At 37.2% G+C, this 21,550-nt stretch overlaps 1 protein-coding gene and 1 long non-coding RNA gene across 3 annotated transcripts in view; both read left to right on the top strand.

The window, feature by feature from the left end:
* The window catches only part of DPH6 (diphthamine biosynthesis 6), a 450,913-nt gene that overhangs the window by 356,600 nt on the left and 72,763 nt on the right, over positions 1 to 21,550 (top strand). The window lies entirely within an intron of this gene.
* LOC134760258 (uncharacterized) overlaps positions 1 to 21,550 on the top strand; it is a 49,652-nt gene that overhangs the window by 17,567 nt on the left and 10,535 nt on the right. Inside the window, exon 3 of one of the 2 annotated variants that reach the window (XR_010137444.1) lies at positions 21,363 to 21,543. The exons of the other annotated variant lie outside the window; for it this stretch is intronic. This is a non-coding gene — a long non-coding RNA (uncharacterized LOC134760258). The remainder of the gene's footprint in view (positions 1 to 21,362; positions 21,544 to 21,550) is intronic. 2 annotated transcript variants of the gene reach the window in all.

The raw sequence follows: 21,550 nt of genomic DNA, 5'->3' as shown, positions 1-21,550 counted from the left end.
AAATTGTTACAAGTTTATTCTGTGGATCAACTACCCAGAATTTGCTAAGTTTGCACTCATACCTTACACTCAAGCCCTTGTCATCTCTTCTCCCAGCATACTTAGAACAAAGCCCGCCTCCTCCCACAAAACAGCTGAGGCAGGAAGCAGAGTTCCAGCTAGTGGGTAGTCCGAACTCTACTGGCTTTAACGTCTGTATCCTCATCATTAAGCTTAGCATCTCTATCAAGGATTTCCTAGTTCTTAAATAAATGATTATTATTGATTTAAAAAATGACAAGTTGCCAAAGTTTTAGGGATTTTTTATGTCTTCACTAAAAGTGGCAGATTTTCTGCCACAACCTATTTTCACTAGAGATCATTTTATCTTATGTTCTAATTAGCATAGCACAATGTTATCGTTAATACCTGAGAACTGTTTTTCACTATTTTACGTTAAATTTCATGTTTGCGTTTGGAGAGCAGTTTGCCTTTTTCCAGTGGCTCCCATTATAAACATGACTGAGTACCCTATTTTACTAAATGAGGAATACCTCATTTTATCAAGACTTGCATTTCTCTTCTGGTCTCACAGTTTAAATATATACCATCTACTACAGCACCCTATCTGTGACCCTCCAACCAGCCTACACTTGTAAGTTCTTTTGTCTCTCCCTGGCTCTCTCAGAGCCAAATTCCCATGGAAGCTGAAACTCCCATAGATAGCTGTAGAAGGGACAAGGATCAACCAGTAGGTGGGGATCTCTGTGGGAGCCACTGGCAGCACCCAGGAGGTAGGGCTTTAGGGGGACGACTATCTTCAGCATCAACCAGTCAGAGCAGAGCAGGGTCCTGGAAACTCATCATTAACCTTTTAGTTGCTACACGGATGAGTCTTGGGTGTGAAGGCAGCATGGCCAGGGCACTTTTACCAACCTGGAGGATAGTTTTTAAATACTTTAATAGTCTGTGGAGCCTTACCTGTAAATACTAGCTGAGTATCAGACCTTCTCACAACCCCTCCTAAGAAGCTGGATCTATAGACTTAAGGCAGTGTATGAAGGTAAATGGGCATTTTAACCCGCCATCTATAAGTTCTCTTGTCTCCCATGCTTGAATCTGACCTGCTTTAAATATGGATTCAATGCTTGCAAGACCTCTGGTATCTTTTCACCCAAAGTTTTGACTTTTTCCTTCTAAGCCTCAGTTTCCTCTTTTATAAAATGGTTATATTAATCACTATTAAGTGCTTCTTATTTGCAATAGCCAAAATACAGAATCAACCTCAGTGTCCATCAGTGGATGAATGAATAAAGAAAATGTGCTATATGTACACAATGGACTATTATTTGGCTATAAAAAAATGAAATCCTGTCATTCGTAGCCACATGGATGGAACTGAAGGTCATTGTGTTAAGTAAAAAAAGCCAGGCACAGAAAGACAAATATTGCATGTTCTCACTCATATGCAAGAACTAAAATAATGGATTTTCTGAGGATAGACAGTAGATTGGTGGTTACCAGAGGCCAGGAAGGGTGTGGAGAAAGGGGTGGATAAAGAGAGGTTAATTAATGGGTACAAATATACACTTAGAATGAAACCTGGTGTTCAATAGGTCAATAGGGTGACTATAGTTAATAATAACTAATTGTACAATTCAAAATAGCTAAAAGAAAATAATTCAAATGTTCCTAGCATAAAGAAAATATTTAAGGTAATTTATATCCCGATTATTCTGATTTGACTATATGAATGTATTAAATTATCACATTTCCCTGAAAATATATACATCTAATATGAATCAATAAAAATTTGTTTTAAGTAATGCTTCAACATACTGTTGCTGTGAGATTTAAATGAGATAGTATAAGTGAAACCCATAGTACAATGCCTTTGATGTAGTTAGTACTAGCCATTACTCACTTTTCATGGGATCTGCAATCAATGGATTTTTAAATCCTGTATGTAGTTACATAGCTGATTTGAAATATTCGACTACAGAAGCACATGCTGTGCATTGTGTTAAAACAAAAAGATGACCAGAAAAATAGGTTATTATTAAGTATGAGACATTTTCTTGCTTTCAGACACTGTAGAGCTATTGTGTGCTCTGATGACTCAAAGAAGCCTGGGGTTTCAAGGGCTGATGTCAGCTAGTGGCTTCTGGGCTTTTACTCCTAATGAGGAAGGGGTATTCTCTCTCTCTGTCTCTGTCTCTCTCTCTCTGGAAAAAGGAAGACTCTCTGTCAAGCTTCAGGTCTCCCTGTATTCACATATTTTCCTTTGACTTTTGCTCAAAACTGTGGAATAGAGCATATCTTTAAAGCACCAATGTCAGGAAACCCCAGGCTCTTTCCTTTCTGGGCAACATGAATGAGAAAACTGTCACAAAAGATATGGAACCTTAGGAGGAAATAAATAAAAATGAATCCTAGAGGGCAGCATTAAAAAGTGTATAGAAAAACTCTGTTAACAAGTAAATGAGTATTTTTAACAAGGTTTTCTTGTCGTCTTCTTTGACTGGCATCAGAGTCTTCATTTGAACCGTGTTATATTAGGTGCTCTGAGCAAAAGTCAATTATAATTTAGATTCCTAATGAAAAGTAAACATCAGAATAAGAGTCAGAAGGAAGCACTGTAGCATATACCATTTTCTGAGAGCTTGTTTGAACCATGTCTGTTTGTTTCCTTTTCCCCCTTGGTGGGTATCATTTTCACAATATGCTTTATTGTGTTCTGTCTTCCCGTCTTGAAAGTCCTGTTCACAAATGGATGTCATTGTCTCAGTCACATATTGGTTTAGTATTGAATAATTATTTAACCTTTCTTGATATTTTCTTCATCATCCATGACATGGAATAAATTCTCCTGATACATTTCAAAGCCCTTGTGCTAATTCTCTAGCTGTGATTTCCAAACCAAGACTGTTTGTAGTAATCTAAGTCTAAAATATCTTCATCTGAGAAATACATATATAATGGTGGTCCTTCTTGGAAGGGACCTTATTGAAAACACTTTCTCCCTGTTCTTTCCATGCAACTACCTTTATCACTGCCAGTGAACGGCTGCCATGAGCATCTAGATTAATAAGTGACAGTCAAAAATAAGATGGAGAGAAAAATGTGAGGCTGAATTTATATATGAGAAATTACTAAATAATAATTATAGAAGTTAATCTAAATATTATCTACATATTATTAATTTATCTAAATATTATTAATTCATCTTTAAGTTTGGATGTCTATTGATATGATTTTCTTTGCTAAATGAAAAACTCCCATTCTTTTTTGTAAAGTTGACAATCAAATCCAGATTTAGTTAATGTCCCTGTCTCTCTGCCTTTGCATTGTTCTTAAAAGGGGGAAATCTGAAAAAAAATATTTAATTTCAATGTTGTTATTTCCCATACATATTTCAGTATTCAGATATTAATTATAGAGATTATAAGCATATTTTCTTAACACACATTATATTTACTCTTAGTATTCATATTAATTTTGAGATGGAAAATAAGAATTTAGTATTATAAATGTGTGAGGCATTCTCTTTGATCTATTAGAAATTTGAATATATATAATTCATTGTAGCACATATTATTCTGAGTTACAAGCATTAGTTTATATCTCTGTCTCCTCCTCACTTCCACATCTTTCCTTTCCTTCCGCTCCAAGATTGGCAGTTTCTAGAAAGCAACAACCTTGTCTGCCTTATGTTCATTCCTTATCATCACACAGGTTCTTGGCATGATGCCCTGGCAAATAGTGAGGGCTCAATAAATGTAGTAGAAATAAATAAATGAATGTTGTTGATGTTATAGATGCACACAAATTGTATAATGTTGCTATAAATTTTCAAATTCAATATTCTCATCAAATAATATTGATTCATTATCTATATCTTATTATACACCATGAAGTAGCAAAGAATCCTATAAAGATCAGTGCTCAAGCTTAATCCCAAATTATTAATTCCAAATAACTTGGATTAATACTCAAGCTTAATCCCAAATTATATGCTCCATCCTGTGTAGCAAGAAGGATGTGGTTACTGAAGGCCTTTCCTAAAGCTTAGAGCATTGTTCACACATGAAGAAAATGATGGGTAAACATTAATGTAACTTTAAATGGGGGAAAAATAGAGCTATTCTGCCTTCAAGTTGGACTACCATCTACAAAAAGGCAAGTTAGGGTCAAAGGATAAGGTAGAATAAAGAAAGAACTAATATTTGTGCTCTCTACTTTGTACCAGCTACAGTGCCAGGAGCTTTACATGTTGCTTTCTATGATTTTCATAACAGCACTAAGAGTTAGGTACTATTATTCCCTTCTATTACTGAGGAAACAGGTCTCTCAGAGCTGTCAAGTAGGAGTCCTAGGATTTAAAGTGAAACTATACAAAGCCATTATTTTGCACTACAATAAAAAACTTGATCATGTTTTACCCCTGTCTTAAATACTTTCTGGAATAAGTCAGGGCATACATCAATTATGTAAATGATTCCTACCAGCTTTATCAGAGATCACAACCATCGTGTTACTGAAATGCCAAGGGTTTGGTCTAGGTCCTGTTGCTTGCTGCACAGAAAGCCAATCACTGAGACAACAAGTATTGCCAGGGAAGAAGGCTTTATTCAGGTGCTGCAGCTGAGGAGCACAGGAGTTAAGTCTCAAATCTGACTCTCAACCAAATAAAATTGGGAGGTTTATGTAGTAGGAGTAGAGACGTAGCTACATGTAGGAAGGAATTAGGGAGAGGTAAGGAAGCAATCATGATAAATGAGGGGTCTGGTATCTCATTACTGAGATTGTCTGAATGTGGTGATCTGGTGAGTTTCAGTCAATTGTCTGAGGGTTGTTTTTCTCAGGAAGGAACTCAGACAAGACAAATGTAAGTTTCAAGTTTTAGGATTGGGAGAGTCAACTTCTATGTCTATTCAAAAAACAGTAACTATCATTTTTATTGGACAATTGCATTGGTTTTAATCTCAGCAGTGGGGACAGTGTCAGGAAGGGCTTCATAGGGGAAAGGTGCAGACTTTGACTTCAGATAAACTTTGGTTTGTATCCCTGTTCTGCCTCTTAGTCATCCTGAGCAAGTTACTTAAGCATGCTAGTCTTTGATTATATCATTTGTGAAATGCAGATGTTCATAGGCTTTTCAAATGACAAGCATGATGTCTGAAACAGACAAGGTCTCCAAAAATGATGGTTGCTTGAATCACCATTTGAGTAGAATGATGCTTCATTCTTCTTTCTGAAGATGCTACTTAAAGGACATGGTCATGAAAGCAGAACAGAGAAGAACAGAAAGATAAGACTATTGTCTCAGGGAGGCCTTAGTTGATTTTATGACAAGAGGGATATACCTCGAAGTACGTGTCAGTTTGATGTAAGATGCCTTTGACACACAATGAAATGTGGCATATTACATTGAATCTATATTTCTGTTTGTTATTTGCTTCATTAAATAATGATTGATGGTACATCTTGAAATTCATCAAAATTTAGAACAAACCATTTTTAAAAGAAAGATTGTTGGGATTTAGAAAATGATACCCTAAAAGTGTGGCAATTTGGCATGCTGAGCACTTCCTTAAATAGGAAGACCTCAGAAGCTACCTCAGAATCAAAAACTTTCTGACCTCTCTTGTCTCTCCCCACACCCCAGTGCAAGGTGAAATTTTAGTCTGATTGAAAACACCTTTGCAAAAATGATAACCAAGAAAATTATTACAGTGAAAGAGATCTGACCTAACTGACTCCCTCTTGTTTCTGTCCTCCAAGTTGTCCTTGTTCATTCCTAGGCGAAAGCCGAACTAACTTTGGGAGGAATTTAGTTTACAGTTTAACTTTGAAACTAAGATGATAACTGTCTTTGCCCAAAATAAACCCCCTTCTTGCCTGGGGACCAGTCTGCCTTTGTAGTACCAACAATTTAGCTACAAGACTGGAAGTTATGGTTTAGGAGTCATGCAGCCAGAGGCTGCAAGATTCTGAAACACCCTAAACTGCTCTTGGGGATAACATCACTGTTGTAGAACTTAAGATCACTTTGAAGACCCTGCGTTCCAATGCACCAACAGACACCACCTGGACCAGCAATCTGCCTCAGCCAGTTCGGCAATCCCACTTAGTAACAGGAGTCAGCAAGAATAACCCACTTCAGCTCCCTATGATCTCATCTCTGACCCAACCAATCAACACTCCCCACTTTCAGACCCCTACCCACCAACTTATCCTTAAAAACCGCTGGGGAGACTGATTTGAGTAATAATAAAACTCCCATCTTCCGAAGAGCTGGCTCTGCGTGAATTAAACTCCTTTGCTATTGCAAGTCCTCTGTCTTGATAAATCAGCTCTGTCTAGGCAGCGGGCAAGGAGAACCCACTGGACAGTTACATAATCTTCCCTTATCTGCCTTAAGACTAGAACTGCCAAAGGGAGCACAATTGCCTTCCATATCCTCCCTGAAATTTTATTCCAATACTGCCAAAGGGAACACAATTGCCTTCCATATCCTCCCTGAAATTTTATTCCAGTACTGCCAAAGGGAACACAATTGCCTTCCATATCCTCCCTGAAATTTTATTCCAGTACTGCCAAAGGGAACACAATTGCCTTCCATATCTTCCCTGAAATTTTATTATCTATTACAGAAAAGAAGACAGAAATGCAACCACACCTGGACAGACTTTGTTACAAGATATTGTCTGTCTCTTGGATTTCTTCAAATTCCAGAGAATCATTTACAAGACAATGTCTGCTTCCTAAGTCCATTCATTTCCCCTGAAAATCATTTACTACTCCTCTAAAATTGCCTGCAGCCCCCCGTAAAAAGGGTATTTAAGTCTCAACCATCTGCCCCTTCTTTTTTTATATTTTTTATTATGGCTTCTGCAAAACATTAATAAATTTGTCGTGGCTTTTCTTTCATTAATCTGTCTATAGCCAATTTATTTCAGAAGACTTAGACTCGAACATTCAGAGGGAAAGTTTGAACTTCCCTGCAATTACAAAGGTGCCTTCAAAGAATTTGCAAATATAATGTGGTGTAAATTATATTTACACCACATTATATAGTGCCTAGTAAATGCAATGGGGAAGTGAAATGCCTAGTAAATGCAATGGGGAAGTGAAAACAGGGAGAGAGAATTTCAGGTTTAGATGATAATTCCAGTTTTGGATTTTCCAGGGTCTTAAATCATATAATGGATTTTACAAGGCAAAAATAAAAGGTGAAGGTGCATTATATTTGAGGAGGACTCTCTGGTATGGAGTTTGTATTGGAAAAATGTAGCAGGAGAAAGGGTAGAGAGATGAGGCAAGGCAGAAAGCATGTAATGGAAGCCTAAGAACTTAAAAGCAATTAATCTGACAAGTTACCTATTTGGTTTGCTTTAAATTGGATAATTTTATCTTCCAGAAGCTAAAGGAATGTGAGAAAAATAGGGTAAAGGACACCAAGAGAAATACCTTTGTGGTACAAACATGAGAATGGTGATAGAAAAACTAACTTGTAGCATAAAGCTATTTAATAATGTCAAGTCATTAAATGCAACTTTTGAAGTAAGAATTAGAACAAAGGAGTGATCATCTCGTTGCTTAGGAAACATACTCTGAAGTTAAAATAAAGACCATCACCGTTCACTTCCTATTCAGCATCTATCTTCTACAGCCATGATGATGGTCTTCAAACTCGAAATAATGACACTAATAACAATAGTACTTTGCTATTTTCATCAGGCTTTTAATGCTTCAAATACCAGGGCAATAGTTCTTCTAAAATCAGGGTGAACAGAAATCATGAATTTTTTTTTTTTTTTTTTTGAGGCACTCTATCACCCAGGCTGGAGTGCAGTGGCCAGTCACAGCTCACTGCAATCTCTATCTCCTGGGCTCAAGTGATCCTCCCACCTCAGCCTCCTGAGTAGCTGGCACTTCATGTTTGAACCACTGTTAGCAGTGGAATGTATCTAAGTCATGTGGCACCAAAGTATTTTAGCAGTGGTGGATCCGTACGGGTCTGCAACAACCTCAATTCTTGCCTCCTCAGGAGAAAGAATTCGACTGAGGGACAGAAGGCAGAAGGAGAGACCAAGGCAAGTTTTAGAGCATGAGTGAAAGTTTATTAAAAAGCTGTAGAGCAGGAATGGAAGGAAGTCAAGTACATTTGGAAGAGGGCCACACTGACAACTTGAGAGATCAAGTATACCATTTGACCTCTGACTTGGGGTTTTATATGTCGGCATACTTCCAGGGTCTTGCATTCCTTCTGTCTTGATTCTTCCCTTGGGGTGGCCTGTCTGCATGCACAGTGGCCTACTAGCACTTGAGAAGTGAGCATGCACAGTGTGTTTACTGGAGTTGTACACATGGTCACTTGAGGCATTTTTCCCTTACCCGTCCAATGTTCCTAGAGGAAGCTCATCCACCATTTTGCTTCTTAGCGTGCATAGGTGAGCCCACTCACCCAACTCCCGAGATCTTATGAGGAAGCTGATAATCACTAGTTTCAGATGTTTCTCTCTATTGGGAGAGTGCCTTTCCCTGGCACTGTCTGTGACCAATTATTATTTTAGAGAGACAATTAACGACTGCCTGACCATCGCCTGATGGTCATCTGACATTCCTAGTGCAGGGAGGATGCCCTCTCCTGCCGTGCTCATGTCTGACTAGCTACCTACTGTAACACCACCACATCTGGCCAATTTTTGTATTTTTTGTAGAGACAGAGTTTCACCATGTTGTCCAGGCTGGTCTTGAACTCCTGGACTCAAGTGATCTGCCTGCCTTAGCCTCCCAAAGTGCTGGGATTACAGGCATGAGCCACCTCACCTGGCCTGAGATGTTTGTGGGAGTTTTGCTTTTGTTTTTGTAAATTAGAAACAGGGTCTGTCTATGTTGGCAAGGCTGGTCTTGAACTTCTGGGCTCAATCAATCCTCCCACCTCAGCCTCCCAAAGTGTTGGAATTACAGGCATGAGCCATTGCAGTTGGCCTGAATTCTAATTCTAATTGGTAAAAATTAGGACTGTGCCCTTGCCATTCCCTTCTTTTAAACTTGTAATTCAATTACTTTGCATGACTAGTCCTTATATTATAAAATATACTAAATCAAAAATCATCATAATAAAAGCAGCTCCTTGAGCAACTGGACAAAAAAAGCAGCTGGGCATAAACACTAGTAAAGTTTAAACAATTGTATTTGGCAAGTATTCCCCAACATATAAACGATTACCACTAAAAAAATCTGTTCAGTTCATTCTGAGTAGTTATATTAATCCATTCAGCTATTACTGGTACATTTGCAAGTCAACCTGGCTAAATCATTCAGAATAGAATCCTACTAAAAATTATACCATCATGAGATCGTATCCTGTAGTGGAAGGAGCACAGGCTTTAGACAAGGTTTGTGTATCAGTTCCCAGATTATTAGGTATATGATTATAAAATGAGGATAATCGTGCCCACTTGTCAGTTGTCATGATGATTCAATGCAATTATATATTCTGAGAAACTGATATTTATTGAACACCTACCATGGGTCAGGTAGCCTAGTATTAAATCTTCTAGGCAACTTAATGAGGTAGATATTAAAAGCAGAGCCAGACTCTGAGCCCAGGTCTTACCTCAAATTTCATGTTCCTTCCACATTATGTAATAAGATGCCTGTCATGGTGCCTAATACAAAGCAGGCCCGAAGAAATACTTATTGAACTGAATGAACAGCTTGATTGTAATAGAAGTGATTAAATCATCATACTATTCTTTACATTTTTAAGCCAAAATTATCTTTTATTTCTATTTTTAATTTTTTGAGGAATCTTCTTATTGTTTTCCATAGGGCTGCACCATTTTGCATTTCCACCAAAGGAAAGGGGGCCCCAATTTCTCCACATCCTTGCCAACATGGTCAGAATGTCTTTAAAAACAATTCACTTTTGTAAAGCCTGTCCAAAATACTCAACTTGGATTTTACAGAAACAAATTGATTTTGTTTCACATTCATATTCCATAGGCTTGTGTAATACTTAATAGAAAGTATGTAACAACTGCAGCTAGCATATTCATGTTTGGAATAAAGACAACTGGTGATCTGTAAATTCGTAACTCAGCTGGTAGAAGCAGGGTGGTGGAAATTCCGGAGAAGAGCTAGCAGCCTAAATCATTCATCCTGCTGTGAGTATCAGTGAACGTGTTTACAGAGAGAGCAGGAGCTGAGGGATACTTATGTGGAAATGAGTTAAGAGCCGTCCTACACCTTAAAACAAAAGGGTTGAAGGAGATGACCTCTGAATTCCCTTCAAGTTCACAGTAGGTTTTTGTGCTGGACTAAAAGTCATAGAACTGGATTAGAAATTTAAAGATATCATCAGGGTCCTATATTTAATAATCACTTAAAGGTTTTGAGTTCATAGATTTCACACTTTATGTACTGCCCCCTCCCCAGGTTTTCTTTGAAGATATAAAGGAGTTGCTACAGGCTTTCTTCCAATTTAAGAGGTTGCACCTGTATTTTAAAGATGATGCTTCTAAAATATGTTATAGTAGGGTATATGGCTAGGAAAGATCCAGAGACATGGTTCAAATGCAAACTCTGCTTCCGACTGGTGAGCAAGATACACATTTCTGAAACTTTGTTTCCTTTGTATAAAATGAGTGGATTGGGGGGCTGAACGCAGTGGCTCACGCCTGTAATCCCAGCACTTTGGGAGGCCGAGGCGGGCAGATCATGAGATCGGGAGATCGAGACCATCCTGGCTAACACGGTGAAACCCCGTCTCTACAAAAAACACGAAAAATTAGCCGGGTGTGGTGGCAGGCGCCTGTAGTCCCAGCTACTTGGGAGGCTGAGGCAGGAGAATGGCGTGAACCCGGGAGGCAGAGCTTGCAGTGAGCCGAGATCATGCCACTGCACTCCAGCCTGGGAAACAGACTCCGTATCAAAAAAAAAAAAAAAAAAAGAGTGGATTGGACAGATGATGTTTATGACTTTGTCCAGTCTATAATTCTATGATTTCTAATACCTTCTACACTCCAAAATTTTCCCGTGAATATTGTCATTTATTTGGTAGCAGCTACTATCTGAAAGGTCCATTGCTGTTTGCAACTCTGCCTTCCAGGCAGTAATCAGCCTGAAATTACTGAAAAACAACAACTCTGTTCCTTGTAGCTACATACCAGGCTGTTCTGTCATCTAATGTCATAGTCATCTACAGTTAATTCCATATTGCTCTAGGGTCTGCTTCAATAGTAATCTAAAGCACTGCTCTGTCCTACCTATTTGGAAATGTCACATTTCACAACACTATACTCCATCTTGTTGAGTACCCTGCTATTGTCTCTTCCTCATACCTGATCAGTTAGCAAAATTGTGTTTTGATGACTACCCCTTCAATCCTGGTGGTCTGGCTGTTTTCAAGGACTTTGTAGTTATTACTCTTTTCTTGTCACTTGATATGCAGTTGGGATGGCAGGCAACCCAGATGAAATTATTCCAAAAGGTAGATATAATGTCAGTGGTTGTCCATGTTTTATGTACCTATAAAATACTAGAGAGCACTATTTTTTTAAGTCATTTGTTGTGGATTGAGGTTTTTTTTTCCACATTGGAGCTGTATTTTTTGTCAATTTTTCTACATATATATCTTCACTTTCAAGTCTATTCTTCCTAGTCAATTTCTAATTAAACCTAAAAGCCAAATTCACAGGAAGTTTTCAGTGCCATAGTTCCAATGGAAAACTTTGGGAAAATCTTTAAAACCATACAATCTCTGCTAGAGGTTGCTAAGGAAGTTCAGTTGTCTTTAGAGCCATTGAAATTGCATAGTAAAATGCTGACCCTACAAAATGACCCACTGACTTGTGTATACTTAAGGACACACAGCAAGTCCTAGGTGATTATTACCATGACTTCCAATGTAAGATATAACCTATTGAGTTTGAAAAATTAACCCAGGCTTCTAAGAGCATGCTCTAATTGGTATAAGCTCTTAGAACCTAGTTATATCTGAAGATAAACAAAAATGTTTGCTTTAGAGGGGACATGTCAGGAAACCCAGTTTTCCTCTTTTTACAATGGAAAATGGATCAAGGAATTCAAAGCAATCAATCAACCTTAGTATATAGGTGAACTTTTTTTTTTTAGGTCAACGTCTTCACTTTATAATGATCCTTTTGACCTTGCTATTTGAATTTTCATGAAATGGGGGAGTTAACCCCTACTTGGAGGTTTAGCTCTGCTCCAGGCTTTGAGGCCAATCCTATTACTTTTCAGTGGGAGGATTATGAGTTTATTTTAGAAGCTCAGAATGCTCAGAATATGCATTCCCACTCTCCCAGTAATTGCACTTCTAAGGAGTTTCTTTTTCTTTCTTTGAAGGATTTAGAGTAGCTTTCTTGGAACACTGTTAATGTCATTCTTCTAAAAGCATCCTGTCTATCAGACTTGGCTGAATGAAACCATTGCAAAACTAAATCTACAGAAACACAGCGAACAAACATATAGCATCAGCTTTGGGAGTAATTTACAGAGTTTTAAGAATAAGCAGATAAATTTATTGATTGTTACATTTACATCTGTTGCAGTCTGATTTGTTGGAAACTCCATGAATTGGATTTTATAGTCCGTGTTCATTTTTCTGAATAAATTATGTCCTAGAAATCTGTCGTGGACATACAGTCTAGCAGGTGAATTCATACTGATGATCATCTCTCTAACAGTGTTTTCTAACATCTAAGTACTACTTTTAGCCCTAGAAAAGGATTTTAATGTTTAGAAAAGAAGATTTTAATAAAGCCTTGCTAATATTCACATATATAGGCATCTTAACTTGATTGAAATTCTGTCTTCCAAAAGATGGTTCTATTTTAACATTGTACATGAAGGAAGAACTCCTAGCCTAATAATTCGAAATTATATTTTTTATAACAGAATTCATTAGCTTTTATTTTAACATCATAATAAGTGTATCACTTTGATCCTTACACAATATCTTTTATCATGCTACCGAATGTTAGATATTGCATGACATATCAAGGAAGTTTAACTTGAGCAATTACTGAGTTCATCCAGACTTGAAGGCTCTGTTTGTCAAGAAGTTAATATTTTTAAAGATACACTGACTTTATAATCTGTAATTATTTTCTTATCAATTACATTTATATAGTCTCCTGATTAGCTGGCACTTGAAGCTTAGTGTTACCTTTTAGCTCCGCAGGGTCCTTTTAGACACTATTATTGTAAAGAAAAATCAAAAATCAAAGTGAATTCTTAGTATTATACTTGAAGCAATAGAGGCGCAATTGCTGAAACAGCAGCCAAGCATTGTGCTATAGAACTAACTCACAGCTTGATGCCCAGTCCCTGCTGAGAAGGAAATGTAGGGGAACTGGCAGAGTTTTACTACATCTGCTCCCTGCTGTTAATGAGCTTTAACCTGTTTCATTCTTAGTATGCTTACTGTTTAGATACTTTGCTTGCAAAATTAATTTTTTAGCTGAGAGAACACATGAAAGAGGATATGATTTGTAAAGTAGGGCTGTTTAAAAATTAAAAGTTATCAGCAAGGGAGATTAAAGGCTATAATGAGTGATATGGTTACTTAATATCAATTCAAGGGCAGAAGCTCAGGTGGTAAAGCTAGAGTTCTCAGTTTCAGTTCTTTCTGTAATGTGGGCTACACCTCCAGGAGTTGTAGTCTTTGTTTTGCATTGTGCCATCTATACCAATATGCTTTATATTTATCAAAGAAAGGAAATAGCATTTTTTGCTTGGAAGGCTTCATTGATCCTCTGAATGGTGCCAAAATTCTAGTGATATGCAGCCTCTAAAAACAATCATGTTTCAGCAACGTTATATTATTACAGCCAAGAAATAATGAGCTTCCTATACCCAATTTCTTGTAACCTATACCTGATCACCTACACAAAAACAAAACTGAAAGAGCAAATGAGATTATTTATTATCTGAGATTATTCACAATGAAATAATGTCATTTGTATAGCCACAGAATTTTGCTCTTTAACAATTGTCATACATTCCTTTGTTCCTCACTTCAACTTTCTAAAATAATCAGATAAGTATTGTTCATTTTGTAATGAAAATTTGCAAAGGCATGTTATATATCATAGCTGGATGAAAATTTTGTCAGTGGGTAAGTATGAAAAGTGTACATGCTATTGATGGGGAGTAGGAACATCACCTTTAGATTTGCAGAATAATCCTCACCATTATCATCATCACCCTTGTCAATAATAATTAAGCTCACAAACCTATCCCAGTTCTTCAATAGAAACTAAACGTATTAAATTTTCAGCCAGAATTGCACATTACTTTTGGTAATAATATAGTCTGAAACACTCTGCAAAGAAAGCAGTTTACTCTAGTATAGCATTTCTCAGGCTTTTTGGCCTTAAAAGTAAAAAAAAAAAAAAAAAAATTCTTAGAGATGTCCAGTTTTGATCAGCATTATTTTCTTATGTTATTATACTTATACATGTAAAACTATAAAACTAGCCATGAATTCCTTTATCTATAGCTTTTATACAACTATACAACCAAAACAAATGTAAAGACTAAATAAAAACAAACCTACAAAACCAATACAACTATAATTAAAAGTAATACTTTATTGTGACACATGCTATAATTATTTTTAGTCACAAATACATACATCTTTATTTAGAAAGACAATCATTTTACTGATCTTCTTTACAACATTGACTAATAAAGAAATATCATTAAACAAAGGTATATTATACATTTACTTCTACACACTGCTAATGAGTTACTGCTAATTAATACTTACAAAAATAGGTCTCGTGATAATTCTCCTTACCAAGTAAGTGCTGACTCCTATAGTGTGACTTCTTTTCTGGTTGGTATAGCTAAGCTACAATATGTCATGAAATGACTCATTTCTTCTACTGTTTCTCTCTATGTGAACCATTGTAAAACCTTTTGCTCAGCATGTCTTCGTAACATTTGGCCTGTACTTGGGACAAGGGCATTGTTTATGTATTAAGTACACCTAAGCTCTGTTTCTGATCATGTAAGACAGTTAAAGTAGTACATTTCTCACTGCAATATTACTTCCTGATGTCAATCATAATCTCAATTGATTAAATAAGTTAGGGAACTAAAGTCATATTCTATTAAACTATTAAAAGATAATGTTTTTTTTTTTTACTAAAAAGCAGAGTTTTGTTTTTATAACTGACGAGAATCTGAGGGCAAGAATAGTGAACACAGGGAGGATGGCTGCAGTATTTAGTGCCTGCATTTACATATGTTGGCACCAAATGAATACCTTAACTAAAACAAAGTGAAAAGTTTGCTGAAGCTTCCAGGGGGAGGCAAAGGAGAAAGAATGTTTAGGTGCTTGCTGGCACTAACACAAATGTAAACACAGGCATAAGTAATGTGACAGTGCCCAAATATAAGGCGATCATCTAGACACATCTGTAAATACTACAAAATGTTATTATTATCTTAACCCTGAGATGGGAAATAGTGCTATTCCCATTTTACAAATGAGAAAATTGAAAAGTTAAATGACTGCCCTAAGAGCTGAAAGCCAATTAGTGGTGGAGCCATATTTTAAGCCTCAGTTGTCTGGCTAGTATCAGTGCCCTTAATCAGTGGGAGTAGTAACTGAGAGAACACTAATGTCAACACAACTACATTCATTATTTGCTTAAATGCGTATTTTTATATTTTTATATTGCCTTTTTTAATGGAAAATAGATAAAAACAGAATTTTAAAAATTACTTTCAATGCCTATTTCACTTTGGCCATAAGAAATATATATTAAAATTGTTTACTAAAATATTGATTTAAAAGGACAAGATATTACATTTTTTTCAAGAAAGTAAAGTAGGGCAGGCATGGTGGCTTATGCCTATAATCCCAGCACTTTGGGAGGCTGAGATGGGAGGATCTCTTGAGTCCAGGAGTTCAAGATCAGTCCACAGCCTGGGCAACATGGTAAGATCCCTATCTCTACAAAAAAAAAAAAGAAAGTTAAAAAACTTAGCTGGGCATGGTGGCACACACCTGTAGTTCCAGCCACTTGGGAGGCTGACGTGGGAGGATCGCTTGGGCCCAGGAGGTCAAGGCTGCAGTGAGCCATGATCGTGTGCCAGCCTGGGCAAGCAAGCAAAGTAGGCAAATACATTTTTTGATTAATTAGGCATTATGGAACCCACTGGGCAAGTGTGTGTGTGTGTGTGTGTGTGTGTGTGTGTGTGTTTTAAAACCAACTGTCTTATTTCAAGGAGCAACCAAAACTGAAGGAAGGCTCTGACTTTTCTTATATTTAGTGTAAATTAGTGCAATTACTATGTGAGGATATACTTTGTTTTTCTCTACAATGCCATTTTTAATTAATTAATGGTTGATTTATTCACTTATTCATTCATTTGACATCAATTTATTTTTTAATCACTTTTTTTCAGAGTATAGTGATGTATATTCATGGCAGAAATTTGGAAAAATCTATTACAGTACAAACAGAGAAATGACAGTCACCTTCTTCTCTATTTAAGCTAATGAATGTTTAATATTTTGATGCATTTTCTTTCATTAGATCATTAGATGGGATTGGGTCCCAGAGAGAGCCTTGCTTTTTGCCCCTGAATGCAAGTCGGCTCACCCCTCCTCAAAACAAATCTATCTTTACAAGTACAAGAGAAAAATGAAAATTTTGCTGACTTTTTCAGGAGGCAAAGGAGAAGAAATACAATACATACTACACAGCAAAACAGTAGAAAATCTCTATTAGACTTCTGTTCTTTGCCATGCCCCTACTTCCTATTAAACACCAACTGCATCAACTCCTTAGTCTTGCAGCATAGAGCTGGTCTTGTCTCCCATCCTCTCATCTCATTCTCACAAGTATCTCCCCATTCAATAAACAAAGGGCCATCCTAGCATTCCCTGTCTTTACAAGCCAGCAGGGGCTTGCAAAAAATTGTATTTTCCTCATAACAGGTAATATTTCCTGTCTCATTTCTATCTGTATGCATATATATGTGAATATAAATGCACACATGTATTATATATGTATTTAAAGGCTTCTAGTCTTTGAACCGCGTTTTCTCCCACATAATGTTTTATTTTTCCTTACAAGTAATGTTCTTTAAATGAAAACATAGATTTTTATAGTTGAACAGTATTTTATTATGGAATATACTGTAATGTATTTGACTCTTTTTGGATATTTTCATTATTAACAATTTTTGCTGTTATCTACATAAACATCCTATATATTTCCAGTTATTTTCTTGTGGACATTTCCAATTATTTTCTTGTAATAAATTTCTAAACTTGAATTTTGAGGGATGAATTGAATAAGCATTTTAAAATTTGATATAAATTGCCCTCCAGAAAAATGTTAGCATAAAATTTTTTTTCTTTTTTTTTTTTTTTTTTTTTGATACAGAGTTGTGCTCTTGTTGCCCAGGCTGGGGTGCAATGGCGCAATCTTGGCTCACCACAACCTCCGCCTCCTGGGTTCAAGCCGTTCTCCTGCCTCAGCCTCCTGAGTAACTGGAATTACAGGCATGTGCCACCATGCCTGGCTAATTTTGTATTTTTAGTAGAGACGGGGTTTCTCCATGTTGGTCAGGCTGGTCTCGAACTCCCAACCTCAGGTGATCCACCTGCTTTGGCCTCCCAAAGTGCTGGGATTACAAGTGTGAGCCACTGCACCTGGCCAGCATAACACATTTATTGAGCACTTATTGGGTACTAGGTACTATACTAGCTGGTTGGGATACAAAAATATGTTGGATGTATTCTCTGTTATTCAAAAGCTTACAGTTGAGTATTTACTCTAATTAAATGGTAGGCCCCTGATACCTCTAAAAGGTGTATTTGAATTTGCACTTAATGACAGTTGAGAAGCTTCTGGCTCTGACCATATATTTAATTTTTAATTACACATATCACACACAAAAATACTTTCTAATTCTTGAAGCCAACAAAAAAACTTCTGTATACAATATTTGCCAGGATATTAAACTGTTGGTATATTATATGGTTTGGCTGTGTCCTCTCCCAAATCTCATCTTGAATTGTAGCTCCCATAATTCCCGTGTGTCATGGAGGGACCTGGTGGGAGGTAATTGAATCATGGGGGCGGGTCTTTCCCATGCTGTTCTTGTGACAGGGAATAAGTCTCACAAGATCTGATGGTTTTGTAAAGGAGAGTTCCTCTGAACATGCCCTCTCTTGCCTGCCACCATATAAGACATGACTTTGCTCCTCATTGCCTTCTGCCATGATTTTGAGGTGGATTGTGATAGATTCCGTGCTATGTGGAACTGTGAGTCAATTAAACCTCTTTCCTTTATAAATTACCCACTCTCAGGTATATCTTTGTTAGCAGTGTGAGAACAGACTAATATAGTATATGAAACCCAAAAAGTTATTTTTTGAAGAATTATTTGTGGAATAAAAGTTGTTTCAATTTAGTCTTGAAAAGGAAATGTCTGTTTTGTTCACATAGATGTTATATAACAAAAATATTGTTTTAAAACTTGTTTATGCCACAAAGAAATGATAAATGCATGAGGTGATGGTCCTGCTAAATACCCTGATCTGATCTTCATACAACATATATATGTACTGAAACATCAAATTATATCCCATAAATAGGTACAATTACAAAGTATCACTTTTTTTTTTTTTTTTTTTTTTTTTTTGAGGCAGAGTTTTGCTCTTGTTGTCCAGGCTGGAGTGCAATGGCATCATCTCAGCTCACCACAACCTCTGCCTCCTGGGTTCAAGCAATTCTCCTGCCTCAGCCTCCCGAGTAGCTGGGATTACAGGCATGTGTCACCACGTCCGGCTAACTTTTTATATTTTTAGTAGAGATGGGGTTTCTCCATGTTGGTCAGGCTGGTCTCGAACTCCTGACCTCAGGGGATCTGCCCACCTTGGCCTCCCAAAGTGCTGGGATTAAAGGCTTGAGCCACCACACCCGGCCACAAAGTATCAATTTTAAAAAATTGATGATGATGATGATGATGACGATTTTTTTTTTTTTTTTGAAATGGGATCTTTGTCATCCAGGGTGGAGTGCAGTAGTGCAATCATAGGTCACTGTAGCCTGAAACTCCTGGGTTTGAGCAATCCTCCCACCTCAGCCTCCTGAGTAGCTGGGACTACAAGTGGACACCATCATGCTCAGCTAATTTTTATTATTAGTATTTTTTTTGTAGAGAGGTGGGGGTCTCACTGTGTTGCCCAGGCTGATCTCGAGCTCCTGGCCTCAAGTCGTCCCCCTGCCTCAGCCTCCCAAAGTGCTGAGATTACAGGCTGGAGCCACCGCGCATGGCCCAAGTAAATTAGTTTTTTTAAAAACTTGGTTACAGTCAATATCTGCTAAATCCATGACTTTGAAGTCTCAGTAGAAATTTACTTAACACCTCTTTTCTCCGTAAGTCTAGCCATAGTAAGCACTTACAGGCCATTTTCAGATTACCAGAATGCAAGGGATATGAGGAGAGGTTGGTGGAAACGGATTAACCTTGTGGGAAAGGCTGAACGACAGTTATTTATTTCCTAGTTTAGTGGAATAGTAGCATTCATTGGCAAATACAAATACAATCAACTCTATGAGTATAACTTTAAGCTAAGCAGTCTTCACCAACATCTTTAGATAGAAGCAGATGTCCTACGCTGCTATTTCTAATCATATGTCTTAGAAATGCAGAGAAACATTAGTCTTTTTGATATTTCACATGTCACCTGAAAAACATTTTAGTCTGACTGTTAATTATGGTAGTTAAAATAGACAATTTTGTGCAATTAAGACTATTAAATAATCCAAATGACAATAGATTCATTAAAAGACCTTACAGGCCAGGCGCGGTGGCTCCTGCCTGTAATCCAGCACTTTGGGAGGCCGAGGCGGGCAGATCACCTGAGGGTGGGAGTTCGAGACCAGCCTGACCAACATGTAGAAACCCCGTCTCTACTAAAAATAGAAAATTAGCCGGGCGTGGTGGCACATGCCTGTAATGCCAGCTACTAGGGAGGCTGAGGCAGGAGAATCACTTGAAAACTGGAGGCGGAGGTTGTGGTGAGCCGAGATCATGCCATTGCACTCCAGCCTGGGCAACAAGAGCGAAACTCCGTCTTAAAAAAAAAAAAAAGACCTTACAATTGTCGAATGATGGCAAGATAAAAACCCTGACAAGCTAGGAACAAAGATAAAAGATAAAAGTTAGGCCTAGCAATAGCCAACCTCTTGGATGCCCCTTTCCTTCCTTTTCTTCCATTTTAGAATAAATAGCCCTCATATTGTTAAGTGGGGCAGCACTTTTCTTAGCCTTAAATTGGAGATAGTTATTTTATGAGTACCTAAAAGATGTAGTGATGAGAGTAAGGATAAACAAAGATTTAATTTCAGCAGCTCCATCACAACACTATACATAATACCTTACATTTTAAAAGGGCTTAGCATCCTAAAAAAAAATTAAAATGTGTGGGTATTGTATATACAGTGATTCACACACAATGTTCATCATTTGAAGTCTGGAAATAAACTCCATCTTAACCTTAAATTGTTATTATCTCTTCACAGTTGAAATGCCAGTTGAAGGCATGCAGAAATTTAAAGTAACTGATTTAACAACCTCAGACAAAGAGAACATGTCTGAAAGTTTGTCTCCACGTTTGACTTGACCTGAGAGAGTTTCTCTTAGACTTATTTTCTAAACAGTACCCTAGTACCTTGGGCCAACAAAATGGCCTTTAAGCTTGAATGAACAAGGAATTTCTTTTTTGTGTACAAAGCTTCACTATTTCATCTTTTCAAACTCTTTTACTGCATTCAGTGTGGAATTATATTGACAAGGGTAGAATTTATCTCCTAGAGGAGAATGCCATGCTTCTGTTAAGTGCTAATATAACATTTATGTGTTGGTACCTTAATAACAGCCCCAGCTTACCTAATGAAAGTTGAAAGCAAACAGTACTCTCTGAGATTTTATTATGACTGAAGCAACTGCAATTTGAGGCAAATTATCCCTACTTTTGTTCCCATATCAAAAACAGAGATGCTAAGGCAATTGCTACATGTTTGGTATGGAATTAGGTTCCACTCTCATTAATCTACAAGGAAGAGCATTTTTCATGTAAACAGCTCACGAGGGTCAGAGAGAAGAGCTGTTTCTGTGAAAAAATGCTTGTCAATAACTTTGTGAGTGAATTTTGAAATAAAGTGCCTGTAACCTGTCATTATTGCTTCCTCTCAAAGTCGAGAGTGAGTGGATGAAAATTGAGCATGTGAATTGAAAACAGGGTGAGTGTTATGGCCTTATCGACTTCAGGTAAAATGACTGTTTTAACTTGTTATTATTTTTCCATTCAGAGGTCAGGCAATGTACAGTATTACCAGCATAAACTGCAGTGTAAGCAAATTGATATACAAAAAGGCTATTACCTACACTCACAAAGCAGAGGAAAGAATAAGTCACTAATATCAACTGGACTTGTGATCTCTACAAAAACGAAACAACCAACAGTGCTTTGAAAAAGAATAGCATAGATGTGTAAGTA

The sequence above is a fragment of the Pongo abelii genome, chromosome 16 (assembly GCF_028885655.2).
Source record: "Pongo abelii isolate AG06213 chromosome 16, NHGRI_mPonAbe1-v2.0_pri, whole genome shotgun sequence".
Taxonomy (NCBI): Eukaryota; Metazoa; Chordata; class Mammalia; order Primates; family Hominidae; genus Pongo; species Pongo abelii.
Note: the sequence above shows the minus strand (reverse complement) of the source record. Positions and strands in the feature narration are given on the sequence as shown.